Genomic DNA, 16,001 nt, shown 5'->3' on the forward strand with positions numbered 1-16,001 from the left:
GAGACCTCAGTGTTGGCCGGAGGTTGAAGGCCTTTGAAGTCTACAGGGAGGGATTAACCTGCTGATGATTAATGAGCCCTGAGAGGTGCAGAACATCTCCAGTTCAGAGGGCACTGCCCTGGTGGCTAGAGGAGGAGGATTAATTTCTCCCCCTCCATTGATCTGGGATGTTATACAACGTCTCCATCACAGTCAAACCCCCCCTCCAAGCAAAGAATGCCTTATGGTATGTATAGAAGCTTAGTTCAAAAAGGTAGCTAAGAAAGTGAAGTAGGTTAGAGTGCTCTCACGTTCAGACATCTCCATGACAACAGGATACAATGATGAGGATATAGCAAGAAAACTATTTGCGGTGGTGACAATTGGTTATATTCTCCTATCCTCCATCAGAGCCTCCCCTGTGTGATGTGTCACCTCTTTGATGGTTCTGCTGTATTTAGGTTGGAACCAGGGAGACAGAATAGACAGAGATATCTCAGTGGAAAGTGGAGCAGCTGTGTAGAGTGGAGGTCGGTTGTGTGAGTCAGAGAGCCCATAGGAGCTGTCATAGTTCTGGTAATGTAGGTTAACTGTGCTCACAGGAAGAACACAGGGCTCAACCACAGCTTTGATGACACGCATGACACTCATGAAATTCCACTTAAAGGTATTGGTTCTCTTTTGCACATTCTGTAAAACGTTTTATGGTTGTGTGGGAAAAAGTTGAGATTGTGACGTTACGTTGATCTTCGAGGACAACGCGCACGCATGTGTGCATGCGTGTGTATGTTTCTATGTGTGTGTGTACGCACGTGTGAATGTGTGTTTATAAAGTGCATGTGTGTTGCAGAGATAGGAGAATAGTGTGGAAGTTGCATGAGTTGTGGCAGTAAAAGCGTAAAAGTCTTAATGATCTCACCCTGTATGCCCTCTGTCCTCTTTCTCCCTCTCTCCTTTCATCAGAGAGTAGCTCAGCCATCACGTCCTCCTGTATTGGTCTGGGAAACTCCCTGTCTCCCCCTGCTGGTCAGGCTGGCAAACCCGTTCCAGGATTCAATGGTGAGCACTAACATGTCTCTTTCATTAAGCAGAACTATCCAGGGGCGGGGGCACAAAGTGCTTGAGGATGATTGGAGGGTGGTCCTGAGAGGGGCTAGGCCCCCCGTCCGGAAGTTGTAGAATTTTTTTTTTTTCAAACACCTGAAACAGCTTTTTCCTGCAATCTAGAGCCATAATCATTATGCTACATTGTATGTATTTTTTTTATTTGTTTCTTTATATCTAAGCAGAAAAACCTCTTGAGCTGTCTGTATCCTCCTGACTGGTAGTTATTTATTTTTTAAAATAAACTAAATATGCTTCTCTGCTAAAGTCTGGGTAAAAGATTTCAAGTCTGCCAACCTTGCCAGCAGGCATGCCAGCTAAGGTACACTATATATGCAAAAGTATGTGGACACCCCTTTAAATTAGTGGATTCGGCTATTTCAGCCACACTCGTTGCTGCCAGGTGTACAATATCGAGCACACAGTCATGCAATCTCCACAGACAAACATTGGCAGTAGAATGGCCTTACCGAAGAGCTGTGACATTTTTTTCCTCCCCAATTTCGTGATATCCAATTACGATCTTGTCTCATTGCTGCAACTCCCCAACGGGCTCGGGAGAGGAAAAGGTCGAGTAATGTGTCCTCCGAAACATGACCGTCAAACCGCGCTTTTTAATCTTGTCAATATGGGGGCGCTGTTTCCACTTTGGAAAAAATCGTGCCCAAATTAAACTGCCTCGTACTCTATTCTAGATCGTACAATATGCATATTATTATTACTATTGGATAGAAAACACTCTCAAGTTTCTAACTGTTTGAATTATATCTGTGAGTAAAACAGAACTCATTTTGCAGCAAACTTCCAGACAGGAAGTGAAAAATCTGAAAACGATGCTCTGTTCCAGGGCCTGCCTATTGAATTGCCTTATATTTATGGATATGCATGCACTGCATACGCCTGCCACTAGATGTCAACAGGCAGTGGAAGGTGGAATGGGGTGTCTAGCTTGATCTGAGGTCGAACAAGAGCTCTTGGAATGACGTATCCAGACTTTCCTTTCTCTACCTAGGCGCGGGAAGCACCTACCTATTGTCTTATGATAAGCGTTCGGTATACACGGCTAATATCTCCGGCTTTGTTTTTATTTGATACATATTAGAAAAACATCATAAAGTAGGTTTTTTCAACCGAGTTTCATCAGTTTATTCAACGTTTAATGGGACTTTTGGAGTTTTCCGTTCTCTGCGTCGAGAGAAATTGGGAACGTCATCAACATTGGCTAGCCTTGTGGAGCGAATTCGACAGGAGAGAAGGACATTCTAAAACCAAACAACGATTTATTCTGGACAAAGGACTCCTTGTACAAGATTCTGATGGAAGCTCAGCAAAAGTAAGAACAATTTATGATGTTATTTTGTATTTCTGTGGAAAATGTTGAGTCCTATTATTCGCGTTTTGGCGGGCGCTGTCTCGCTATAACGTAAGCTGTTTGTTATGGTAAAGTTATTTTTTTTAAATCGAACACGGCGGTTGCATTAAGAACTAGTGTATCTTTCATTTGCTGTCCAACATGTATTTTTTAGTAAAGTTTATGATGAGTTCTTTGGTCAGATTAGGTGAGTGTCCAAAATAGCTCCGGACAATTTGGTGAATCGATGCTACATATTCACAATGTATAACCACGGTTTGCAGCTCTAAATATGCACATTTTCGAACAAAACACAAGTGTATTGTATAACCTGATGTTATAAGACTGTCATCTGATGAAATTGGTCAAGGTTAGTGATTCATTTTATATCTTTTGCTGGTTTTTGCGATCGCTACCTTTTGCTGCTAATAAATGCATTTGTGTGTTTGGCTATTGTGGTAAGCTAATATAAGGCTATATTGTGTTTTCGCTGTAAAACACTTAAAAAATCAGAAATATTGGCTGGATTCACAAGATGTTTGTCTTTCATTTGCTGTACGCTGTGTATTTTTCAGAAATGTTTTATGATGAGTATTTAGGTAATTCACGTTGCTCTCTGTAGTTATTCTAGTCGCTTTGGTGAGAGTTGTGATGGTGGCTGCAATGGTAAACTATGATTTATACCTGAAATATGCACATTTTTCTAACAAAACATATGCTATACAATAAATATGTTATCAGACTGTCATCTGATGAAGTTGTTTCTTGGTTAGTGGCTATTTATATCTTTATTTGGTCGAATTTGTGATAGCTACTGATGCAGTAAAAAAATGGTGGAGTAAAAAAAGTGGTGTCTTTTGCTAACGTGGTTAGCTAATAGATTTACATATTGTGTCTTCCCTGTAAAACATTTAAAAAATCAGAAATGATGGCTGGATTCACAAGATGTGTATCTTTCATCTGGTGTCTTGGACTTGTGATTTAATGATATTTAGATGCTAGTATTTACTTGTGACGCTATGCTAGGCTATGCTAGTCAGCTTTTTTATTGATGGGGGTGCTCCCGGATCCGGGTTTGGGAGGAATTAGAGGTTAATATACTATAACAGCCTCCACTCTTCTGGGAAGGCTTTCCACTAGATGTTGGAACATTGCTGTGGGGACTTGCTTCCATTCAGCCACAAGAGCATTAGTGAGGTTGGGCACTGATGTGTGGCAATTAGGCCTGGCTCGCAGTCAGCGTTCCAATTCATCCCAAAGGTGTTTGATGGGGTTGAGGTCAGGGCTCTGTGCAGGCCAGTCAAGTTCTTCCACACCGATCTCGACAAACCATTTCTGTATGGACCTCGCTTTGTACACGGGGCATTGTCATGCTGAAACAGGAAAGGGCCTTCCCCCAAACTATTGCCATAAAGTTGGAAGCACAGAATTGTCTAGAATGTCATTGTATGCTGTAGCATTAAGATTTCCCTTCACTGGAACTAAGGCGCCTAGCCGAACCATGAAAAACAGCCCCAGACCATTATTCCTTCTCCACCAAACTTTACAGTTGGCACTTTGTGTCAAATATTGGCCGGATTCACAAGATGTTTATCTTTCATTTGCTGTACACCATGTATTTTTCATAAATGTTTTATGATGAGTATTTAGGTATTTCACGTTGCTCTCTGTAATTATTCTGGCTGCTTTGGTGATATTTTTGATGGTAGCTGCAATGTAAAACTATGATTTATACCTCAAATATGCACATTTTTGAACAAAACATAAATTTATTGTATAACATGTTATAAGACTGTCATCTGATGAAGTTGTTTCTTGGTTAGTGACTAATTATATCTCTATTTGGTCGGTTTTGTGATAGCTACCTATGCGGTAGAAAAATGGTGAAAATATGCGGTTGAGTCTTTTGCTATTGTGGTTAGCTAATAGAAATACATATTGTGTTTTCGCTGTAAAACATTTTAAAAATCGGAAATGATGGCTGGATTCACAAGATGTTTATCTTTCATTTGCTGTATTGGACTTGTGATTTCATGAAAATTATATTATATGATATCCCTGTCGCGTTAGGCTAGGCTATGCTAGTCAGCTTTTTTGATGAGGATGCTCCCGGATCCGGGATGGGTAGCAATGAAAGGTTAATACCCGACTGCTTAACCCGGAAGCCAGCCGCACCAATGTGTCAGAGGAAACACTGTTCAACTGATGACCGAAGTCAGCCTGCAGGTGCCCGGCCCGCCACAAGGAGTCGCTAGAGCACGATGAGCCAAGTAAAGACTCCTGGCCAAACCCTTCCCTAACCCGGACGACACTGGGCCAATTGTGCGCCACCCTATGGGACTCCCGGTCACGGCCGGTTGTGACACAGCCTGGGATCGAACTCGGGTCTGCGATGCAATGCGATGCAGTGCGATGCAGTGCCTTAGACCGATGCGCCACTCGGGAGGCCTGAGTTCAGTGACTTTCAACGTGGCACCTTTATAGGATGACACCTTTCCAACAAGTCAGTTCGTCAAGTTTCTGCCCTGCTAGAGCTGACCCAGTCAACTGTAAGTTCTGTTATTGTGGAGTGGAAACGTCTAGGAGCAACAATGGCTCAGCCGCGAAGTAGTAGGCTACACAAGCTCACAGAATGGGAACGCCGAGTGCTGAGGCGCGTAGCGCATAAAAATGTCTGTCCTCGGTTGCAACACTCACTACCGAGTTCCAAACTGCCTCTGGATGCAACGTCAGCTCAATAACTGTTTGTTGGGAGCTTCATGAAATGGGTTTCCATGACAGAGCAGCCAAGCATCGGGCCTCCATTGGACTCTGGAGCAGTGGAAATGCGTTCTCTGGAGTGATGAATCACACTTGGCGGATGCCAGGAGAACTCTACCTGCCCGAACACAAAGTGCCAACTGTAAAGTTTGGTGGAGAAGGAATAATGGTCTGGGGCTGTTTTTCATGGTTCGGCTAGGCGCCTTAGTTCCAGTGAAGGGAAATCTTAATGCTACAGCATACAATGACATTCTAGACAATTCTGTGCTTCCAACTTTATGGCAATAGTTTGGGGGAAGGCCCTTTCCTGTTTCAGCATGACAATGCCCCGTGTACAAAGCGAGGTCCATACAGAAATGGTTTGTCGAGATCGGTGTGGAAGAACTTGACTGGCCTGCACAGAGCCCTGACCTCAACCCCATCAAACACCTTTGGGATGAATTGGAACCTCACTAATGCTCTTGTGGCTGAATGGAAGCAAGTCCCCACAGCAATGTTCCAACATCTAGTGGAAAGCCTTCCCAGAAGAGTGGAGGCTGTTATAGCATATTAACCTCTAATTCCTCCCAAACCCGGATCCGGGAGCACCCCCATCAGTAAAAAAGCTGACTAGCATAGCCTAGCATAGCGTCACAAGTAAATACTAGCATCTAAATATCATTAAATCACAAGTCCAAGACACCAGATGAAAGATACACATCTTGTGAATCCAGCCATCATTTCTGATTTTTTAAATGTTTTACAGGGAAGACACAATATGTAAATCTATTAGCTAACCACGTTAGCAAAAGACACCACTTTTTTTACTCCACCATTTTTTTACTGCATCAGTAGCTATCACAAATTCGACCAAATAAAGATATAAATAGCCACTAACCAAGAAACAACTTCATCAGATGACAGTCTGATAACATATTTATTGTATAGCATATGTTTTGTTAGAAAAATGTGCATATTTCAGGTATAAATCATAGTTTACCATTGCAGCCACCATCACAACTCTCACCAAAGCGACTAGAATAACTACAGAGAGCAACGTGAATTACCTAAATACTCATCATAAAACATTTCTGAAAAATACACAGCATACAGCAAATGAAAGACAAACATCTTGTGAATCCAGCCAATATTTCCGATTTTTTAAGTGTTTTACAGCGAAAACACAATATAGCATTATATTAGCTTACCACAATAGCCAGAAACACAACACCATTTACCAGCAGCAAAGGTTAGCGATCGTAACAAGCAAGCAAAAGATATATAATTTGACTAACCTTCATAAACTTCTTCAGATGACAGTCCTGTAACATCATATTACACAATGCATATAGGGTTTGTTCGAAAATGTGCATATGTAGCGGCACAAATCGTGGTTATACAATGTGAGTAGTGGCCAAACTTCAAGCAATCTGTCCGGCGCCATCTTGGAGAGGCACCTAATCTAATCGAAATCTATTCATAAACTTGACTAAAAAATACAGGTTGGACAGCAAATGAAAGATACATTAGTTGTTAATGCAACCGCTGTGTTAGATTTTTAAAATTAACGTTACTGCGCATACAGCGTGCGCTAAAGCGAGACCGCACCGAAATTCATGGCGGAATTATTGTTTAACATTTGTCAACATAAATACGAATTAACAGCATAAAGACTTCTTACTATTTGACGAGATTCCATCAGAATCTTGGGCAAGGTGTCCTTTCTCCAGAACAATCGTCTTTTGGTTGAAAGATGTCCTCTTCTCCTGTAGAAATAGCAGCTAACGCTAGCTATGTGCAGGAGAGGTGTCCAACTCGTGAAAGCGCGTGACTAAGAAATTCCAGAAAATCGCAATAAACTGATATAAACTGCTATAAGTCGGTTTAAATTAACTACCTTATGATGTCTTTAACACCTATAACGAATAAAAACATGACCGGATATATCTAAAGGCCTATAACCGGAGCGTTCTAGAGCCACAGCCAGATGTCCTCCCTGCGTCAGAGCGAAGTGAAAAAAGGCCGGACACTTTGTTCCGAGGTCTTTTATAAGCTCTCAGTTCTGCCTAGCAACCCCATTTCAACTCTCACTATTCGCTGACACCCAGGGGAAGACGTATGCAGTGCATCTCAACCAATAGAAGACAGGCAGATTTATAAACAGATCTCAGAACAGCAAGAAGATTTCTGCATTCTCACATCCTCATAGGAAAAATGCTCTAACTCGAGTTCTGTTTCACTCACAGATATAATTCAAACGGTTTTAGAAACTAGAGAGTGTTTTCTATCCAATAGTAATAATAATATGCATATTGTACGAGCAAGAATTGAGTACGAGGCAGTTTAATTTGGGAACGAAATTATTACAAAGTGCAAATAGCACCCCCTATTGAGAAGAAGTTTAATACTGTGGAGGCTGTTATAGCATATTAATTTTCAAATAGGATGTTCGATGAGCAGATGTCCACATACTTGGTCATGTAGTGTAGAACTATCTACTCTAACTTGATTGATAGCCTGAAATGGCTTCTTAGGTTCTCCCAACTCCATAACTAGCTACTATCTGGGCTAGCTAAAGTCAACTTCATAACTTTTATAGGTGGCTAGTAGTATTCCAGAGAAACAACAACAACAACACATTTACAAAAACAAAATCTGTATTTTTTTTAAACAGGACAAATATGAGGGGGCACGTGCCCCCTATGGGCATGACGCCTCTGGAACTATCCCAAATGTTCTGAAATGACTATTTACCTGACCAGTATGCAGAGAGAGACACTGCTTTTCAGGCTCTGCAACTGTAATCAGTTACATGTAGTTGTCAAATACAAAAAAGTATTAATGTCACACTGTAATTGTTTTAATATGGGCACGTTTGAGAGGGGTCTAGGCATATTGGCTTGGGAAAAGAAAAAACACACACCATCAATACAATGGTTGAACTTTAGAGCAACCCACATTTTGACATCCCACATTGCCCACTGCTGAAATATAAGCCTTATAAATCAGATTTCTATGCACCTCTCTCTTCTCTAGTCACAGTGATCGACGATGATATGCAGCAGATGACGCCAAGGACCCTGGGAAATATTGTGGTGAGGTAAGCCAGCCGCATGGTCATGGCCACACCTCTGTGAGCAGCTAAGTCATTCTGTTATACTGCCTCTGTCACCTGGAGTAGCAAACCTTTCTGTCTCTGCATCAGGGATAAACACACAGGGAGATAGACTCACACACACACACACACACACACACTGTCACCTTTAGAAACTTGAGCACAGTAAAAATAAGTCCTGTTTTATATCTCTTCAAATAGGAGGGTGGAATTGTTTTATGGAAATAATTTACTTTGAGTCGATCATACAATTTATTTTTATATCACCCAGGGCTAGATGCAGCACCACCGTCTCCATACAGACAGGTCTCCACTGTAGTAGCTCCCTCAGGACCTGAGAGAGAAGTGTGTGTGTTGGGAACTGATTGTGTGAGCCGGGTCACGACGAGGGCACATCAGTCCTTCCTCTCCATTGTGCTCTTATCTGTGAGCCTGTTACCTGGAAATCACTCCCATCTTCCATTTGCCACCTCATTGTTATTGCTTCCACTGTTTCTGCACCAACAAGGTGGATTACAATGGATTCAGCCCAAGCTGCTATGGAGCTTTTCATCAGAGAACAAATAGCCGCAACTCTTATAACCAACCCTTTTCTCTGTTTAAGAACTAACACCTTTAGCTCTGAGGTGAATTGATAATGGAGAATCTCTCTTCCAGAGTCAAGATGGGAGGCATCAAAAGTATTTTCTTATAGTGCATTGTGTAAATGAACCTTAGGCATTGTTATTGCCTTTGGGTGGCGAGGCTCTCATGCGCTAAGAAAAAGCATCAGTGCCCTAATTGAATTTGGTTTGTTTTGTTGCTTCAGAGGCTGTTTTGTGTCTGTGTGTGGAAATGCATTCAAAAAAGGGTGACAGCCTCATTAGGATATAAATGCAGGCGGTTGAACCATGGAACATTATTAGGTCTTGGTTTGTTCATTTCCTCTCCGGGCTAGAGCAATACCAGGGGTGCCCTAGATCTGGCTGCAGTCAAAGACAGACAGGGAAAGCTTCTATACTCTCACCAACAGTACAGCCTTCTTTAAAAAATCTATTCCAATTTTGTTCAGGTTATTTGTTCTTGATGCAACTACAGTACACAAACATGCTGCTTTGTAAATGGGTGTGATGCAGACAGGGCTTGAACTTGGATGACCCTCCTCAAGAACAGTTGGGGGTGATCGAGAGGGACCCTGGGTAAACAAAGGCTCAGATACTCAGTCACCCTATACCTGTGTGTGTGTGTGTGTGTGTGTGTGTGTGTGTGTGTGTGTGTGTGTGTGTGTGTGTGTGTGTGTGTGTGCGTGTGCGTGTGCGTGTGTGTGTGTGTGTGTGTATGTGCGTTTGTGTGTGAGGGTCAGGTCAGGCCCAGCAGACACTGGGCTCCATGTCTGAACCCACTAAGGTGTAGTGTAATAGTATCCACTACCTCAGCCCCCCAGCTCTTTTATAAACCTTATAGACTGACAGGCTTATCTTTCTAATTTAGACACTTGCTAAACCCAAAGTATTATACAGGTTTAGATATCCTAGAGTATCTTGTCTCCCCATAGGAAAACAGTGTCTTAGACATCTTGATGCCGGGGGGGAGGGGGGCAACCCTAGACCTCCTCTGACATTACAATTATAAAGGAACTGTTGTTTTGTACCATTTGTTATTAGCTAAAGCTGTTGTTGGACGTTATTTGTAGCATCACAGAGTACGGCTTTGTCTTCCCTCTGTGCCACTGTAATAGTCCTCACCGTGATTGGCCTGGGGATCCAGCTGTCCCACGGTGTCACCTCACTTACTCCTGCTGTCTGTTGCGTGTCAGACACTAGTCTCTCTCGCCCACACACATACCCTCTGTCTCTCCTCTCCTCCAGGCTGCCACAGCCACCAGGAGCAGCCTTATCTCTGTGGCAGAACCAGGAGCTTTTTTTTCAAGCTCTACTTCACCAAGTTCCCTGTAAGTGATCTCACCTTAGATCTTACTCATGTTTTAGCATCAGATAATACTTCACCACGTTATTGTGGTAGGTAGGTAGGTAGGTAGGTAGGTAGGTAGGTAGGTAGGTAGGTAGGTAGGTAGGTAGGTAGGTAGGTAGGTAGGTAGGTAGGTAGGTAGGTAGGTAGGTAGGTAGGTAGGTAGGTAGGTAGGTAGGTAGGTAGGTAGGTAGGTAGGTAGGTAGGTAGGTAGGTAGGTAGGTAGGTAGGTAGGTAGGTAGGTAGGTAGGTAGGTAGGTAGGTAGGTGTGTGTGTGTTTACTGCTTTGGATTTGTCACATACTTATCAATATGCATAATGACTTTGGATTCTAGATTTAAACTTTAATAACCATGTAAATCATGGGACAGGTAGGTGGATGAATTTTGTGCTGGCCAGTGTTGCCATCTAGTGGTTCAAATGTACTGTATGATTATACACTGTGAGCACAAAACATTAGGAACACCTGCTCTTTCCATGACATAGACTGACCAGGTGAAAGCTATGATCCTTGACTGATGTCACTTGTTTAAAATCCACTTCAATCAGTGTAGATGAAGGGGAGGATACAGGTTCAAGAGTCATTTTAAAGCCTTGAGACAATTAAGACATGGATTGTGTATGTGTACCATTCGGAGGGTGAATGGGCAAGACAATTTAAGTGCCTTTGAATGGAGTATGGTAGTAGGTGTCGGTTTGAGTGTGTCAAGAACTGCAACGCTGCTGGATGGTCCACTACCCAAAGGACATCCAGCCAACTTGACACAACTGTGGGAAGCATTAGAGTCAACATGGGCCAGCATCCCTGTGGAACGCTTTCGACACCTTGTAGAATCCATAGCCCGATGAATTTAGGCTGTTCTAAGGGCAACTCAATATTAGGAAGGTGTTCCCAATGTTTTGTACACTCAGTGTAGATAACAGAACAAAAACACCCAAAAGTGTAGGGATGTGGGGATTTTATCTGTGGGGATTTTATCTGAATGTCAGTCATTACCTGCTGTTTACCTTAGGGTTTCTATGACACCATGGACGCAGGCTACGTGGATGAGGAGGGTTTCCTGTACATCATGTCTCGCTCTGATGATGTCATCAACGTGGCGGGCCACAGGCTGTCGGCAGGGGCACTGGAAGAGGTGTGAGCGGAGAGACTAATAGGTCCAGATTGCATGGATATGAATCTACCTTATTCCCTTGTGTTTTGGTGTCTGTGTCAGCCACACGGTGGAGACGCATAGCTCATGACTGGAGTAGAAATGTCATTAGGGAAAAAAGTTTCTCCATGTAAGCTGACCAGAAATGTATTTTAGCATCTCTGAGTGTTACCTAAACATCTTCAGACTGTTGCCATGGTTACTCCATGGATTTTCAGACCAAAGTCACTCTAAAAAAGACTCAATAGTCTCTACAGGCCAGAATGTGGAATGAAATGCTATTTACAGTTACTTTACAGGTTGTACGTGCTGTTGGTCCTGTTGGAGGCGGAGGTAGGGTATCCACAGGAAGTGTTGTTTACCCGGCGCCTTTAGGGTCTGTCGCTTGTATTTTCAATCTCATTTCCTCACAATCAGCTGAAAGGGTTTGCCGTTTGGTCTGCGGTTCGGTTAGGCTCTGCCACATTGTGCAAGTGTTTGTCACGTGCGAATTGCATCAGTATTGAATAATAAAAACCAGAAGTTCAAACCGATATACAGACTCCTGTATTGAAGGTTGGGTTGATAACACTTCCCTGTCACAGGAGGTTGGTGGCACCTTAATTGGGGAGGATGGGCTCGTGGTAATGGCTGGAGCGGAATTCGTGGAATGGTATCAAATACAACAAACATGGTTTCCATGTGTTTGATGCCATTCCATTCACTCCGTTCCAGACATTATTATGAGCCATCCTCCCCTCAGCAGCCTCCACTGTTCCCTGTGGATATGTTGTATCAGACTACCTCCGACATAGGGACAAAACCGGCGGACAACAAGTAAAATAAGTTGAAATGAACTTTGTTCAACATTCTGTCTTGTAATGGGACTGTTCGGGAATGCTGTGTGTAAGTATTTCACTTTCGGATTCTAAAAGAGGCTATGTGTGTTCCAGTCTGTCCTGCTGCACCCCGGGGTGGTGCGCTGTGGTGGGTCTGGAGGACTCCCTGAAGGGTCACGTCCCCCTGGCTTTGTGTGTTCTCAAAAACGGTAAGAGACATAGTGACCCAGAGAGATACAGGATAGAAAGTCAAACATCTGTGTATGTGGGTCTGTCTCAGACCTAAAGAAGAGCCAGGGAGACGTGGTGAAGGAGATGGTGAGCCTGGTCAGGAAGGTGCTGATTGTCAGAGGTCTCCCCAAGACCCGCTCTGGGAAGATCCCCCGCTCCTCACTGGCTAACCTGGTCAACGGGAAGCGATACACAGTAACTCACCACACATTCACCCACCATGTCAATGCTTGTCAATTCTGTACTTGGATTGAAGCCAACAACAATATTTTTGTAGCATATTAGAATCTGAGGTATTCAGGCACACTTTGAGGAATGGCTGCATATTAATAAATAAAAAAGGTTTTGTTGGTTCTGGAAGACAAAGGGGCAATTATTCACCAATAATAGCACTGGATTATTATTCCTGTACAGCTGCCAATTATCTGGCGAGTCGGTGTTGGATCAATTTAATTCATACTGACAAATTGAATAAAAGTTTGAGGATTATATGAAAGATGAAATTCACTCACGATGTAATAAAATTTAAACAGAAATGGAAAGAAAATATTGCTACTACTAGTAGTATGGAAGACTGTGTCTGTCTCCACAGATATCCCCTACCATTGAGGACCCAGATGTGTACAAGGACATTGAGAAGATGGCAAAACAGGAGCTGAGACCCGCTGGACAGTGACTCTCTAACCTCCTGCTCTAACCCTCCAACTGGGCAGCAGACAGTGCAGAGTCTACCATGAAGGGTGGACTAGAACTGTTCTTCTGACTAGACAGAAAACAGGCAGTTCGCACGAGCTGTATGTACTTTAGCCAACTCCTCTGACTTTCGTTGGCGTGACAACGAACATGGCACAACAGGAGTTGACTATAGCACAAGCAGGTTTGAAAACCGGTCACTGTGTATCTTCATTATTCCACTGAAGACACTCCCAATTGTAGACTTAACAGTTACGCCGTCTAACATTACCCAAAGGGAACAGTCATTCTGAGGGATGGGTGTCACTTCCTCTGTGTGGGGATGACATTGAATAGCCAGGACAAGAAATGACATGAAATAACTTGGTGGTAGACCTTGAACAGTGGTTAACAATCTTGTGAAAATGTGCAGTATATTTACTACTGTGAAATAAAATGTGGGGGGAAAAAAACTTGGTATAGCTATACTTTCAATTCTCTGAGTAAGGCCTAGATTCAATCAGATCAAGTGTTAACCGGCGATAGCCGACATAACTGCGTTGGAGCTGTCAAATTGGTGAGAAGCTGCTCTTGATCATTGTCACAAAGCCACACCCATCCCACTCGTGTTAGAAGTTCAGAACGAGAAAGTAGACTATATAGAAATACTGACGCTCAAATTGAAAATCATTCAAATAAAATAATGAGGATTTCTATCAGCCTAATCAAGGTGTAGATTACATCTCACATTCCAGTGTTCGAACTTGTAAACAAGGCTGCATGGTATTTCTCTTAATGCGACTTCGTGCAGCCAGTGGCAATGTCCACTTTAGGTATAACGCCAGGAGCTGCTTATGCATTTAACAGCTCTAAATCAGTTTCACCTCCGACCCCACCAAAACAACCGCTATGCAGTTTAAAGCTTCTTTGTCATATCCTCATGGTGTTACCAGTAATGGGTACCAATATCAAAGATAGTACATGATGAAGATAGGCAGAAACTGCCTCTCCCATAGAAATCCCAGATCACACTTTGTAGCTGATCTCATCTGGTCTAATGGCTGTGTCGCGCCGAACTGCGCATGTGCAAGCGTCAAATCAAAGGCAGTAGAGTTCTTCAATAAATGGACCTGGGGCTTCCCCACCTGGACCTGATATGCATAAATAATAAAACAAACTTTTAATTCCATATTCCATTGATTTAGATATCTCCTAACTTTTGCCACACATGGAATGAGGCTCTGAGTGTAGCTTATTGCCACTTTGATGACAACAACAAGCTCCACTCGTGAAAAGCAAGAGCAGCAGCATACATCATATAATGTATTGCTCTCTCTACTGCAGCAGTCGTGTTCGGATCTGTTATACAGTTTCTTGCTATCTACTGCAGCAGTCGTGTTCGGCTCTGTACAGGCCCTTCTAGACAAGGTAAAATTACAATCATATCAGATCCGACCCAGACACGTGACATTATTTCGAAATCTGGATCCGGACACTCAGGTCCCGGATAGGGTCTCGGTACTGTGATTCGGGTACGGGTGGATCCGTGCACCTCTAAAAGGCAGTCCTTCGATATAAAGTTGTTTTTGATGAAAATGAAAACGTGTCAGTTTCACTTTCATGAGGTTGTAATAATGTAATAATAATTTCAGCTTCTTAAGACATTGTCTCGAATCTAGGTCTTGCTTTTAGATTTCGAGAAAGTTAACAACTAAGGACGCATTTTCACTTCTCCCATTAACTTCTCAAACCCTGGTCTGGGTCTGCGGAATTTGTTTCGCAAGCATTCCCAGAAGACTCGCGATGTTACGCCTTTGTAAGAGAGTTCCAAACCTCTCTGCCAATAATAACAATTTCCCGTCCCCGATCAGACCACTCCCAGACAGTCCTAGCAAAAGTCTTGCTTGAGAAATGGCTTTTTGCTAAGGTCATTTTGTTTCTTTTTGATTGAAAACAATTACAATAAGGTACTTTATTGTTAACCAGAAATTATTTGATATTGAGATTTTTAAAAAGGCTGCATTTGACTTGTAAGCAATTTGGGTCCAGGAAAACATCTGAGCCCTGGGTGTATTCGGGTATGTTAAACACTGAACATTGTAGTTAGAAATAGACTGAATAGAGCTGTCACGATTCCCTATTCAATCTGATAGACAATCATTTTTGTTCTACACAATAGATTTCTATCTGAACATTCTGTTACGTTATGTCCTCCTGAAAAGGCCCCTGCAGTTGCTGGAAGGGTCTCCCACATAACTTAGCTTCAGTTTGGGTTCCATCCTCATGCTGCCAACATTTTAACACAATTAATGAAGCTTACTTTATACCTACTTACAGACTTCAACAAACTCCAACCGTACAAATCAAAACCCCTTCATATTACTATGATAACATAACCATTTAGCAGTCAACGGAATATCGCTCAAAGCACTAATGATGCCAGAACTGAGCTCTGGAGTGGATATTCCACATCCTGCATCTATCATCCATTCTACCTTGTTGATACATTGATATGTTAATAATGTGTTTTGACATATATATATACTTTTTTTAATTTATATTTATTTATTTGGGGGGGGGGGGGAAATCCCAACCCCCGGTAGGCCGTCATTGTAAATAAGAATTTGTTCTTAACGGACTTGCCTAGTTAAATAAAATAATTGTCATGTTTATTTTATATCTTATAGTTTAATATGATGAATGAACTCTTCATACTAGAGCTCTGAAGTGAAGCAATGAGTAAAAATAGTCATTTCAACGGCTACTTCACTGACAGTATTTTTTTATTGGCAATGAAAATTTGTTTGATCACCACTTAGTTGACCAAAATACAATTAGTAATGAATAAAAAATGGACACAAAATAAAATGATTCTTTGTTTGTGCAAATCG

General features: G+C 42.3%; 1 pseudogene; it reads left to right on the top strand.

Annotated features, from left to right (window-relative positions):
- Nucleotides 1-13,114, top strand: part of LOC120049118 — a 44,025-nt pseudogene extending 30,911 nt beyond the window's left edge.
- The last annotated feature ends 2,887 nt before the right edge of the window (nucleotides 13,115-16,001 follow it).

This window comes from Salvelinus namaycush, chromosome 6, assembly GCF_016432855.1.
Source record: "Salvelinus namaycush isolate Seneca chromosome 6, SaNama_1.0, whole genome shotgun sequence".
NCBI lineage: Eukaryota > Metazoa > Chordata > Actinopteri > Salmoniformes > Salmonidae > Salvelinus > Salvelinus namaycush.